We start from the raw sequence: 12952 nt of genomic DNA, 5'->3' as shown, positions 1-12952 counted from the left end.
TTCACTTCAGAACAGTTTTGTATTGCAGGCGAGGTTTCACCATTCTTTTCTTGTACTTCTGTAATTTCTACAATATGGTATACAAACAATGAATGGGAATCAAGTCAATCAAACTAATGATCTGTATCTCCGGGAATGGTTATCTCATAGATAAAATTAATAGTAATTCATCTTACCTTCATTGGATGTAGAATTACTTTCATTGCGGTAATTTTGCATCACTAGCTCAACCATTCTCCTTCCTTGTAAAGTCATTTTTTATCTAACAGAAAGCACACTAACAACAACCTCTTCACAGTGAATACCACACGAAACTAAACAAAATTTGACACGACAATGACAGCAACGTGACTGCGTTGACAATGCTTACAAAGGACACTCATTGTTTAGCATTTCTCCGCTTATTGATTCATGCAAGGGAAATATAACGGCTTGAAACTTCGTACATAGAGTGTTTTGAGAACTGATGAACAGACAAATAATTCAGCAGGGAGGCGTGATGCGCAGTTTTTACTTGGCGTCGCAAGCTTCGTTATTATCTGCTAGACAACATATAACACTCTTACAGCACACAGGAAAATAGTACACAAATTCAGCAAAATTGTATTATACAAAACAAGCAGATAATGATATCTGCTGAATAAAAACGTATTTCAAAATTTACTTCATGAAGTAAGCAGTCAGAGGAACATAAGTGCCCATACATTTCGCTGATCTGAAAATAGAGATGCACTGACTCAAGACAGAAGAACGTAAGATCCAATACATTTATCTGTCTCTAAATTAAGCTCACAACATGGAGATACACAGCAGCTTATTCCCGCAACAAGAAGAGATAGAGATACGCTGTTTTGACACAACAAGGACCAGATTACCGTGAGGACATACATAAAAAAAACGAAAATAGCATTTTTGGAGATTCGTTCCTCTGACTCTCACACAACGATATGCGTACCAGAAAGCCTGATGACAAATAGGCAGAACATGCAGGATAGAGCATATTAGGAGAGAGCATTTTGTTTTTAAATTCCCATATAATCTCCCTCCTTCATTATTCACTGGTTCATTCTTTAAAATCTTGTGGTTTCTTCTCCCACAGTTCTTTCAAGTTTGTCAACATATTTTAAGAATCCTTTCATGGAATCATCAGGCCCATTAACTAAATCCCCTGCAATCTCTCATGTAATCTCCCCTTTAAGAACATCTATCAGGGTAGTTTCATCAAAAGCTTTCAATAAGTGAACTAGTCTTTTGAGCTAGTTTTTTCAGAAAGTTTTCATCCACATATTTGTGAATAGGACCATTCAAGAATTCACTCTTCATTCTTGTCTCCTCAGAGTCTGATCAGATTTTCTTCATAGAATCTTTTTCGAAATCAGCAGAGTTAACTATTGTTCAAAGCTCTGATTTGTTCAAGACAATGTTTTCTCTTTGAGAACCTTTAAGACAATTTTTAAATTGTTCATTATTCCAGACACAAAACTGTCCTTAGATTGTTGTAAGTACTAAACTAGATACAAACTATCATTTGGAAAACTTTTCACCAGAATATTACCCCACGTTATTCCATTGGCATCACACAATTTTTTAGGCACAAAAGTTCCTTGAATTGGTTCAAATGGCTCTGAGCACTATGGGACTCAACTGCTGTGGTCATAAGTCCCCTAGAACTTAGAACTACTTAAACCTAACTAACCTAAGGACAGCACACAACACCCAGCCATCACGAGGGTTCCTTGAATTCCCAAGCTTTTGGCCAACTGGGGATATTTCACTTTCAAAGATACTGACAGCTTTAACTGACTTGTGTTCCACTTCATTAATTTTAAAATCTACTTTTGTAAATTTTCTCTGCATCTCAATACCTAAATTAACAACTTTATTTTCCACTTCTTTGTATGCAGTTTCCAATTCTTCAGTAGCCTGATCTGTCGGGCCAAGTCGCGTAAGAGGAGCAACAAAATGCGCTTTTCCGGTACCGGGAATCGAACCTGGGCCTCCTGGGTGAGAGGCAGGTATCCTAGCCACTAGACCACACCGGATAACGATGCGAGTGCAATAAATTCAGTTTTTAATGTGATTAGCCTGTTTTTGACTACATCCACTTTAGTATCCACACCCTTTATGCCAGCCTCAGGTTTACTATTTAATTCAGTATTTGATTAGTGCTGACATAAATTTCATCTTCAATGGTTTTGAGTCTTTCATTGTTTGCTTCTAACTGATCACCAGTTTCATTCCTAAAAGCTTTAAGATGGCTGCTACTGTTTTATTCTTGCTTCTAGATGATCTCTTATTTCTTAAAAAGTTTCAACTCTTCAGATACCTGGTCACTATTAACTTTCACATGCTCAGCATTTTGATTTTGAATAGCTTCAAATTGTTTGTTAGTATTTTCTGCTAATCTTGTTTCTAATTGAGCACTATTAATTTTCATCTGCTGACCTATTTGTTATGAAAATTACTTCAAAGCTTTGAAAAGATCTATAGATTTTCCTGTCTACACTGTCTGCCATCTGATTCATATCTAGTCCCCCTACTGCTTCATCATATTCTGACTCAACTCTTAACATCTTAATGTGTTTTAATGAACAGGAACACCACATAGCACAGACGTGATTATTTTTAATCTCTTTTCTTCCTTTGATGCACTGCTGCCTCTGTAGTCCTTTTTTACTTTCATCCAGTATTTGCTATTGCTGTTTGGAATGAATTTCATCTATGGCAGCATCACCCTCATATTGTCTATCTATCCATGCACCAGGCAGTGTCCTTTTGCAGTGTAATTTTCCATCTGAAAAAGGCCAACATTAGTTTCTCAATCTAATGCTTCAGATCCTGGAAAAGAGCATCTAAATGGGTCCTTAGCCGGCTGGTGTAATAAAGTAACATAAATTGTTGATTCTCGTGCACTTCCTTTGTGCTTCACCTGTGATTTTGTGCTTTTATGGACACAATAAAGAGTACCATTTCAATGTAGAAAATAAAATACTCATCTTTTTTGCATTTGTTTGTCGCAGCTGTTGACTTCAGGGTAATTCTTGAGATACCTGGGTTGTTTTTACAGTCAGTGAGAAAACTAACAACTGCCCTTTTTCAGAATTTGTTGGGATACACAGATGAAAACATAGTAACAACAGCATTTCTAATTTCCACCATTTCACCACCTTCTTCCACAGCTCTTCAAAAAACAAGTTACATTTGGCACACATCACTAGCATTTATATTAAACTGCTTTGTTCTTGAATATTCTGGAATATTGCTATCAAATTAATTTATATATTTAATATCTGATACATACAAACAGTGAATAAAGTGCACTTCTGGTTCTTAAGAACTCTGCAAATCATAACTGTGATAGTAAAAAATTTAAATAATATCATAATAACAATAAAATGTCCAAAATATTTTATTAGAAAAGTTATTTGTGTTTCGCAAAGTTGCAATTTTTATGTACGTAACAAAATTTTGAGTGAAATTATGAGCATCTTTAAAGTCAGGTAATCGAATATTAACTAGTGAATAATAAAATACTGCTGAATATATTATGGAACAGATTTGGAAATTCATAAGTACATTTCGTTTCTTTGAAACTAATCATTATTAGACTGAAATTAAATTACATGTCTTTGGCATACTAATGTCCTTTCAATTTGCTTTAGGACTGTTTTAATATATAATTAATAGGATGGTTATTATCTTGTGACTTTATGTTCAGTTGTCAAACTTCATAAACAAACCTGAAATTTATATAATTTGAAAACTAGCTTCACTGGTTGAATATCTCATTTTAAATTTGGTATGAAAGTGGTATTTTAAAATTCTTTAAATCTGTTTCCCTTGGTAATGGTCTGTTATAATGTCCAAAAATTTGGTCACCATATATAAGGCACAGAAGTTAAACTGGGTTTGAATTTCCACTCCTGAAAAAACATAAACAAGTAGTCCCAGCAGATAGTCAATAGGCTCCAGTCACTTTCTTTACATTGCCTCAAAGGGATCACAAACTGGGCCATTCTGGGTATATGTGCATTTTTCAGGACAGATGGTTGTAACACGTGAACATACCAAAACTAAGAATACATCAGAGCCAATTGAAACAGCAAAGTTGCAACTTGTAGCACCACAGCTGCAATCTCACTGCCCAAGATGAGTCACATGGGTCATGCTTCTGCCTTTAGTCTTGGCACAAAGATCAACACACTAAATATTAATTTTTATGTCACTCCTGGTACTGGCCAATATTTCTATGATGCTCTCTTGCTTGGATCCTCACATGATGATCTTCCCCACACTTGGACACTAGCTAAGAACACTATTCAACATTATTGCACATGTGCTGTTGCACTTTGGATGCCTCTAGACTCTCTTCAGGTCATTTATCATTTAGTGCCAATGTTGTGTCTCTTTATTCTCAGTATTGTAGCTTCCTAATTGTGGACTCCTCACATTTCAATAAATATCTACATATCACACCAAAAACAAATGTCCTGTATAAACCAAGATATATTCATATGGCAGACCCATTTTCTAGAGACTTATCATTCATTTCTGCCAGAATGCAGTTATATGCATCTGTTGTGTCCTTTGACACTGACAAGGCTTACCGGCATTTGCTTTCATAATTTCACTTCATTTGATGGCTCTTCACTTTCCAAATTTGATGTTAGTACAGATCTTTCCTCTCATGCAAGAGATAGTATTACTGAGCTTGGATTTTGGTATCTGTCTGCAATATTAATTAATTACTAATAGATATCATATTCTCCACATCCTCTTGAATTTTAATTAATCTGGGAAATTTTTTGTGGGCATTGAAATTTTTACAGACAGTAGTTTGTCTTGGATGACCTGAAAGAAAATTTTTGAAAGCTAAATCAAACAGTGAAAAATCCAGGACAGAATAATGACAATATTATGAAAAAAGGGTTAGATTGCTACTCACCATATAGAGGAGATGTTGAGATGCAAACAGGCACAACAAAAAGAATGCTATACATTTGAACTATCAGCTAACAAGCTTTCTTCTAAAGTAGAAAACACAAACATATTTTCATACAAGCACAAAACACACACACACACACACACACACACACACACACACACATGTAAAATGTGGAGCAGCTCTGTCATGCTGGAAATATGTGGCAGTCCCAGTGGGAAAACGATCATCCTCAAGGTGTTACAGCAAATGAATTTTCCAAAAATATGCAAGTAATTTTGTCCCATCATTCACTCTTCTAGAATGAATTGACCTATTAACATGTCACCCACTGTGCACACCAAACACATGTTGAAAAATGAACCTGGAATTTGGTTTCCAGTGTGGCATGTGAATTTTTCTGTAATTGAGTATTATATGTGTTGTTGACTACATTCCATGTAAACATGGCTTAATAAGAGAGCAATATAGATGAAAGCAAAGGACAATTATCATTTAACCAACAACAAAATTCAAGTTGTTTGGCACTGTCAGCAATGTGAAGAATGTGAACATGATGTATGTGAAATGGGTACAAGTTTTACACCTGTAAAATTCCTCATACACATGCTTGTGGGACATTGACACATGTAGAAAGTTGCTGTGTGCCGTAAGCTGGAGCATTTTACAATATGTTGCTGTTTCTACATGAGTTGTTGGACTGCACATTCAAAAAAAAAAAAATTGAACTTGGAAGAATACTTGTTTCATGCAATGTGCTCAAAAATCTGGTAAACACTCTATGAACAGGAACTCAAAATGTTGGAATGCGCCAATAGTATTCTTCTGCTGCAGCAGAAGCTCTACTGTTCCAGGAGTTGCAAACATACAGCACATCTGCAAATTCTTGATTGCTGTAGATGTGTAAAATTTTAGCCATTGCACGTACAAACACAAAACAACCAATGCTTTTCTCTGATGCACTCTCACTTCTTCACGCCACTGCATTCAAACACAATGTGGGCAGCTTTGTGTTCAGGCGGCTAGTTTATTGACATTAAGATGTCCTGACCAATGAGGTTGAAAGCAACAAGGTAGGTTGCACTAGAATAAAACATGGAAGAGTCTGGGAGTGTAAAACACATATATGCATGCCACTACCACAAAAATAAATGTACATTAAATGTGTTCTATCTCAGAAACTATTTGGAGTAAGGAATATGTCCATATGAACTTTCAGGATTCAAATGAGCATTTCTGTCATATACCGGAATATCAAGTTGTCCTCTTGGGAAAGCCTGTGTAGAAAAATATGTATAGATACAAAATGCAGCACAAATAAATTAATTAATGGGATGCACATCTGTCTCTCTCTCTCTCTTAACAATGTGTGTGTGTGTGTGTGTGTGTGTGTGTGTGTGTGTGTGTGTGTGTGTGTGGAGTGTATGTGTGTGTTTTAAAGCTCAGCAGATTATTGTACAATTCTGTATGTCTAAAGCTGCTCAGAATCTCTTCTCCCTAGTGAGTAGTGATCTATCCCTTTATTGCCGATATTTTTATATTGTTTCTTAGTTTAATCAGTTCTAATTTGTATTCTATAGCATATCCAATCAATAACAAAATAAAAAGCAGTATGGACTTCGACAATCCAGGAGAATTCGACATCTTACTACTGATATGTGTATTTCATCTGCAGCTCTGTAAGTGTAAAATCATATGTAATGAACTGTTCCGTTCCAGGCTGCATTTGGACCACTGGTCTTGGACTTGATGCTTCACATTGATGCAAGTGAAGAGGACAAGTTGACAGCTACCACAATTTCCATTGTTTCAGCTGTAAGTGTATTACTGTTTGGCTCAATAGGAACAGTGGGAATCATGCTTGGTGGAAGACATCTCTTGCAAAAATCTGAACAACTAGGATCAGTGAGCCCATCATCTTTATACACACAACCAACATCTTCAGACCAACAACGTGCTAATACCTCAGTATAACATTCATAAACGCAGTGTATTTTATATACTGTAATCTACATTATAAGAGTCTAAGCAATTGTATGAGAATATACTAACAGTTATGTATGTACATGAAAGTTATACATTGAGACTGTGTAAACATGTATATTGTATGAAGTTCTGTTTTATGTAATATATAAAACGATCTCTAGGAAAGTGGAACATACTTACTTAAATGGTAAATTAAATGAACCTAGATTAATCAGTAATTTAAAGAAAAATGTACCATTTATTAAACAAAGAGAGAGGAAGAAGTAAAATGGGAAGATACTTGTAGACAAAAAATAGTTCCTAGGAGCAAGTATAGATGAACATGGCAAGAAGACATTTCTTCATTCTGAAATTAGTTAATATAACCAGCTAAAGATATTCTTGTAAAATTCAGGCATCACACTGCCTTTAGAAGAAACTTCAACTGTCTAACCGCTAAAGCTATCACTGACCATAAACCATCCTTTTCTAGTAAATTGTATTGTCACTCTGACACCTTTATAAACACCACATATCAGATACCTTACTATGCAAACAATATTTTCCTGAATGTTGTTCCAGATGTTTTCTGTACATTATTGACCTTTATTTAACTGGTAAGAACTTGTTAACTGCCTCTCAGTTTGGCTTCTCTAAAGGATTCTCCACAGAACAAGCAATAGAAAACACAACAGTTGAAGTCCTAGAGTGGCTAAAGATGAAAAATTGTCCTCTTGGTAGATTTTGTGAACTTTTCAAAGCCTTTGACTATGTGAATGACAAAATTCTAGTTGGCAAACCAAAATTTTATTGTGTTAGTCCCATCTCTTACCTTCATATCAGAAACCACAGTATGTCACTGATAGACGGTTTCACAGGTTTCAGACTGTAGTATGTGTTCCCTTTTTTCTTTCTGTCCATCTAGTCTTTTCTTACTATAATCTCCCAAAATAAGTATATTACAAATTGCTTCTGTAACACACAATACATACCAGGTACATCAGAAAAAAATCAAGTCTTTAAAAGTGAGACAACCTGTGTTTTTACCAAGACAAAATAATAGTTTCACATTGTAGCACAAGCAATATGCAGTGCATAATTCCATATTATAAGAACTCTCTTAATAAAGATGGCTTCAGCAAACACATTCAGTAAGTTCTTCCATTTCCTGCATTGTTTAACAGAAGAACCTGCAAGACACCTGCAGTACTACGAAAGCATAGTTCCTCTGTCAACCTCTGTGGTGGAACTCTCGCATATATATTGCATTTGCACAAAATCTTCCTCATGTTGATGTACTTTAAAACAAGACAAAACTAACATCAATATGGGGAAAATAACATTTAATGTGCCACAAGGGTCAGTAGGCTACTGCGTATACTCTTCTTCTCAACATCCATTTACTTGAATGGGCAGTTCAAAAACTATTATATTTACCAATGATACAAGCAAAATAATTAAGGGCCCAAATGCAATTATATCAGCTACAAGTTGTATGATACCTGAACAGCCCTACAAGTGGTTTATGGTTAACAGTTTTCAGTTTTACTCATATAGAGACCAATAATATGTAATTTAAAACAAGCAAAACAGATCTACTTGCACAACACGTAGACATTAACGTAAATTTCCTTGGGAATTAGCCCAACTACTAGTTAATGTAGTATCAACATATCTGTATTACTAAATGACTAACCTATATCTTACCAAACGAAAGTGTTGGTATGTTGATAGACACACAAACAAACACAAACACACACACACCTCTTTCCTGATGAAGCTACTGTGGGTTGCCAAGGCTTGAATTTTGTGTGTGTGTTTGTGTTCGTTTGTGTGTCTATCAACATACCAACACTTTCATTTGGTAAGTTACATCATCTTTGTTTATAGATATATTTTTCCCACGTGGAATGTTTCCCTCTATTATATTCATAAATGACTAACCTGGTTTACAAGTTTTACACTTAGAAACTGTATGTATGTCATCAGACAGTGTAATTCATGTCACACAAATACCTAGAATATATTCACTGAGTATTTAAGAATAAGAGCACTTAGCAACTTCCAATCATACTTAACACACAATTTCAAACCTTTTTCAAGCTTTTTCTTGCTGACAACCCCCACACAAAGGCATGACTATAACACAAGACTCTGAACTTGCCGCAAAATAGATTAGCAAAGGTTGGATCTTAATGTTATATTTGTTAAAATATACGTAATATACAGGAGTAACTTTTGCAAAATATTTTTGTACCATCAGTAGTTTTTGAGATATTCATATTTAAAGAAACGTCCATTTTTGCCATTTGCAAAATTGATGGGGTAAATCTGACCCCCTGTTTGTTTGGCTGGTTTTGCACAGAAATAGTTCTAAATGAATGGTTTTTTGGGAAATAATTATAAGCAATTATGTTTTTTTACATCAATGAACAAAATTTATTCAAAAAATAACAATGTTTAGAGTACTAACTGTACTGAAAGTTAAAGAGTCTGATTGGCTATTGAAATATCTTATTTGCGAACATTTGGTTAGATTTGAATGTCTGGTTGGCAGCGACATTGATAGATTTTCGGCTTTTGTTTGATTATTGGACTTTTTTTCGGTAACCTTTTTTGCCTTCTTGGCTTTATTGCTGGCCTTCTTTGTTTGATTCACTAACTGGTTCCACTCAGCTTCTGCCACTTCAGAAATGGTTTCATCTGAGGTAAAGATGGATGTTCGGCCAGGCTTACGGCCATGTTTTGTTCCTTGACGAGGCGGTGAGCGCAGGAATGGACAAATCAATTGCAACATCTCATTGAAACTGGATGTCGATATTGTTGGTGTTGAAGCAGTGAGTGGTGGATTCAATGGAATGTCATCCTCTTGTTCGTTACCATTGCCATCACTGACATCCAAGGTGACTTTTTCCGGTGACCGATTGGTTGTTTCACTCGGCACAACATCGATGTCCTGGAAAATTTGTGGGTTGATCGGCCAAATTCCACTTGCAAGAAATCCAGCTTTAATGTTGGTTTCCATGGCACCAATTTCCAGCGCTCGGTTCACCATTGCGGGTAAATAGAAAATTTGGGTTGGCTGGCTGGGATACATCTGAAGAAAGTTGCGGTATTGCTGGTTCATCTCTGTTTTGAATGGACCAAATACTGCAACATCGGATGGTTGCAATCAATGTAAGCAATGGGGTAGAAATGACACCATTTGTTTGGCAGTATTGCAACGCTGCTAATGACAGGTGGCTTTCATGGTTATCCATGAAAAGCAACACCAGCTGGTCTGGCAAGCAATGTGTGAAGGCATGGAAATCCCTTAAAAAGTCCAGAAATAGTTCGTTTGCGATCCATCCTGATGGATGTGCCCCACCAACACAACCTGTTGGGCCACCATTCAAAAAATGCGGTTGGAAACGGGCTTGGGGAAAAACGAAATACTGTGGTATCCACATTCCAATGGCTGAGACAGGCAAAAGCATTGTCACCAGTTTCCCCTTCTCAGCTGAAGTGATTTGCCCAACATGTCAGTTGCCATAATGAGCAATCACTCAGACAGACCGATGGGCCGTTGCGACACCTGTTTCATCGACATTCCAAATATTGTGTGGACCAAATGAATGTGTGATATCACATGTCTGTAGTTTTCAAAAAATTTGGCCACATTATGTCGATTGAATGCACTTGCTCTTGCCAAACTGGCTGCTTCTGGCTTTCACAGTGAAAGTGTCGGATGCCATTGCATAATCTGCAGAACCAATCTTGTCGATCTCAGAATGTTAAAATCACAAGCAACAGCTCATAAAGAAATTCCCATTTGCATTGGAGCAACTGCTCAGCAAATATTGTTTTGATTCCATTTTTCATTTGTAATTTTGTACCGTTTTCCTAAAAATAAACAAAAATTCACTTTGTTAACATAAATAATTCCGTACACACAAATAATAAAAAAGATGTAGTTGGATTTACCCCACCATGCCATTTTTCATTTAACACACATAGAAACAATTTACATGAAATTTCCAACAAAAATGATGCATACACTGAATAGGTCACTAAATGCACTACACAAATCACTTACCATTTGTTTTGCAATCATTTTATTTAATAAGGTAAATATAGTGATGCAATTTGCACAAAAATTAAATTGAAACAACCGAAAACACACTTGTTGTCTTTTAAATGTCTAAATGTCAAATGCGGCATAACTGTCAAGATGACATTTTCATTATTTCGAATGCTCTATATGGTAACACTAATGCAAAATTGCTCCACTTTGCCATTTCAGACAAATAGGGGGCAGTCGGGTTTACCCACCCGGTCAGATTTACCACACCTTACCCTACCCGTTGCCCAGCCCTGATGACTTGCTCACAAAGTTATCATGTGGCCATTATTTTTCTGAAATTGATTTGTTAGAAGCCCGCCTCCAGCTCCCCTTGGATGAGGCCATTAGGCACCTTCTCATTGTCAATACACATTTCGGCCTATAATTGTATCAATGCTTGCCTTTTGGTGTAGCCCACAATTTTTTTAACATTTCTTAGAACAGCTGACAGCCTCTGTGCCCAGCTGCATCAATTACCTCAGTGATATTATTGTTTCTATTTCTTCAACCAAAGACCACTTTAGAAATCTCCGATCATTATTTTCGGTTTGGTAGTCTGTAGCTCTCAAGTGTGTTCTTGCCAAATCTCAATTTTTTCAGACACCAACTGAGCACATAGGTTTTGAGGTTTCTCACACGTGGGTCAAGCCATTGCATCACCATGTAGCTGCAATTGCAGCTTTGCCATGGCCAACCTCCATTCAGAACTGTGGGCTTTTCTAGGTAAATTTGTGTACTACCGTAAGTTTTTACTTGACACACCCACTGTTGCTCAGCCTCTGCATATGGTTTTGTGTAACAATGTGGTTTTTTTTCTTGTCCCCAGCTTGTGACTGTGCGTTCACTTTCTTTACATCTAAGCTTCAATCTTCCCTTATCTGGCCACTTTTCAGCCAGGTCAGCATCTTGCGTTGGCTACGGATACCTCTCAGGGTGGTCTTGGAGTGGTGTAGGTGCACAAAATGCAGATGGATCTGAAAGCTCCATTGCTTACACATCTAAGACTTTTCCACTCAGCAGCAGTATTCTGAGATTGAAAAGGAGGCTTTAGCGATTATGTTTACCCTCAAGAAATCTCATGTCTTTTGGTATGGTTCTAAGTTACATTTAATCAATGATCAAAATCCGTTGCATTTTTAAACCCTTTGACTTCTGTACCAGACAAGGCAGCCTGTCGTTTGCAGCAGTGAACTCTCTTCCTCTCCCATTACCATTATCAGATCTACTAGCGGTTGACAGTGCAACGTGCCAGTGCCAGTGCCTTACCTTGCCTTCTGATTGGGCTAGACCCGACGCTCGATTAGGATTAGTTGCTTTATTTTTATGTGGGTATTGAGAATAAGAACATGGTCGATGCTTTTCCCATTATTAGTGCTACAATAGCATCAGCTGATGTCATGGATCCTGTACTTAGTTGCATACACTCTTTTGTGCAGCACAGTTGGCCAGAAAAACACCCGGGCTGTGCCGTGTATCCCTTGCCTAATTACTTCGCCCTCCAGCATCACCTTTCTGTGTTTATTGGTGTTCTTTTGTTAGCTACACTGCTCCCTCCATTGTGATTCCCATCATGTACTGCAGCTTCTGCATGCTGCTCATTGGGGGACCTCTCACATCAAAGCTCTGGCCTTCCAACATGTGTATTGGCTGCTCATAAATGGGGACATTATGCAGCTTCTCACCACTTGCACTCACTGTGTTCAGAAACAGGCAGCCTTGCGGACATCTTTTTCCCACTGGGTGATGCTGCAGTGCCTGTGGAAGTGTCTATATGTCAATTTTTCTGGGCCCTTCCTAAATCAGTATTGGCTCATTACTAATAATGGCCACCTCAGAGCTCCCCCCTTTGATTCTCAATCTAATGTCAAGGCAAAAGGCATGGTTTGGATGTTTAAAACTCAGATGCATTAGTAGGTATCTGGCAAGTCCCCTGAAGTTCATAT

General features: G+C 37.0%; 1 non-coding gene across 1 annotated transcript; it reads right to left on the bottom strand.

Moving 5' to 3' along the window:
• Positions 1-1970: 1970 nt before the first annotated feature.
• On the bottom strand, positions 1971-2042 carry Trnae-cuc (transfer RNA glutamic acid (anticodon CUC)). Its single transcript has one exon. It is a non-coding gene; the product is annotated as a tRNA-Glu (tRNA).
• Positions 2043-12952: the final 10910 nt, after the last annotated feature.

The sequence above is a fragment of the Schistocerca serialis genome, chromosome 2 (genome assembly GCF_023864345.2).
Source record: "Schistocerca serialis cubense isolate TAMUIC-IGC-003099 chromosome 2, iqSchSeri2.2, whole genome shotgun sequence".
NCBI classification, from domain to species: Eukaryota; Metazoa; Arthropoda; class Insecta; order Orthoptera; family Acrididae; genus Schistocerca; species Schistocerca serialis.
Note: the sequence above shows the minus strand (reverse complement) of the source record. Positions and strands in the feature narration are given on the sequence as shown.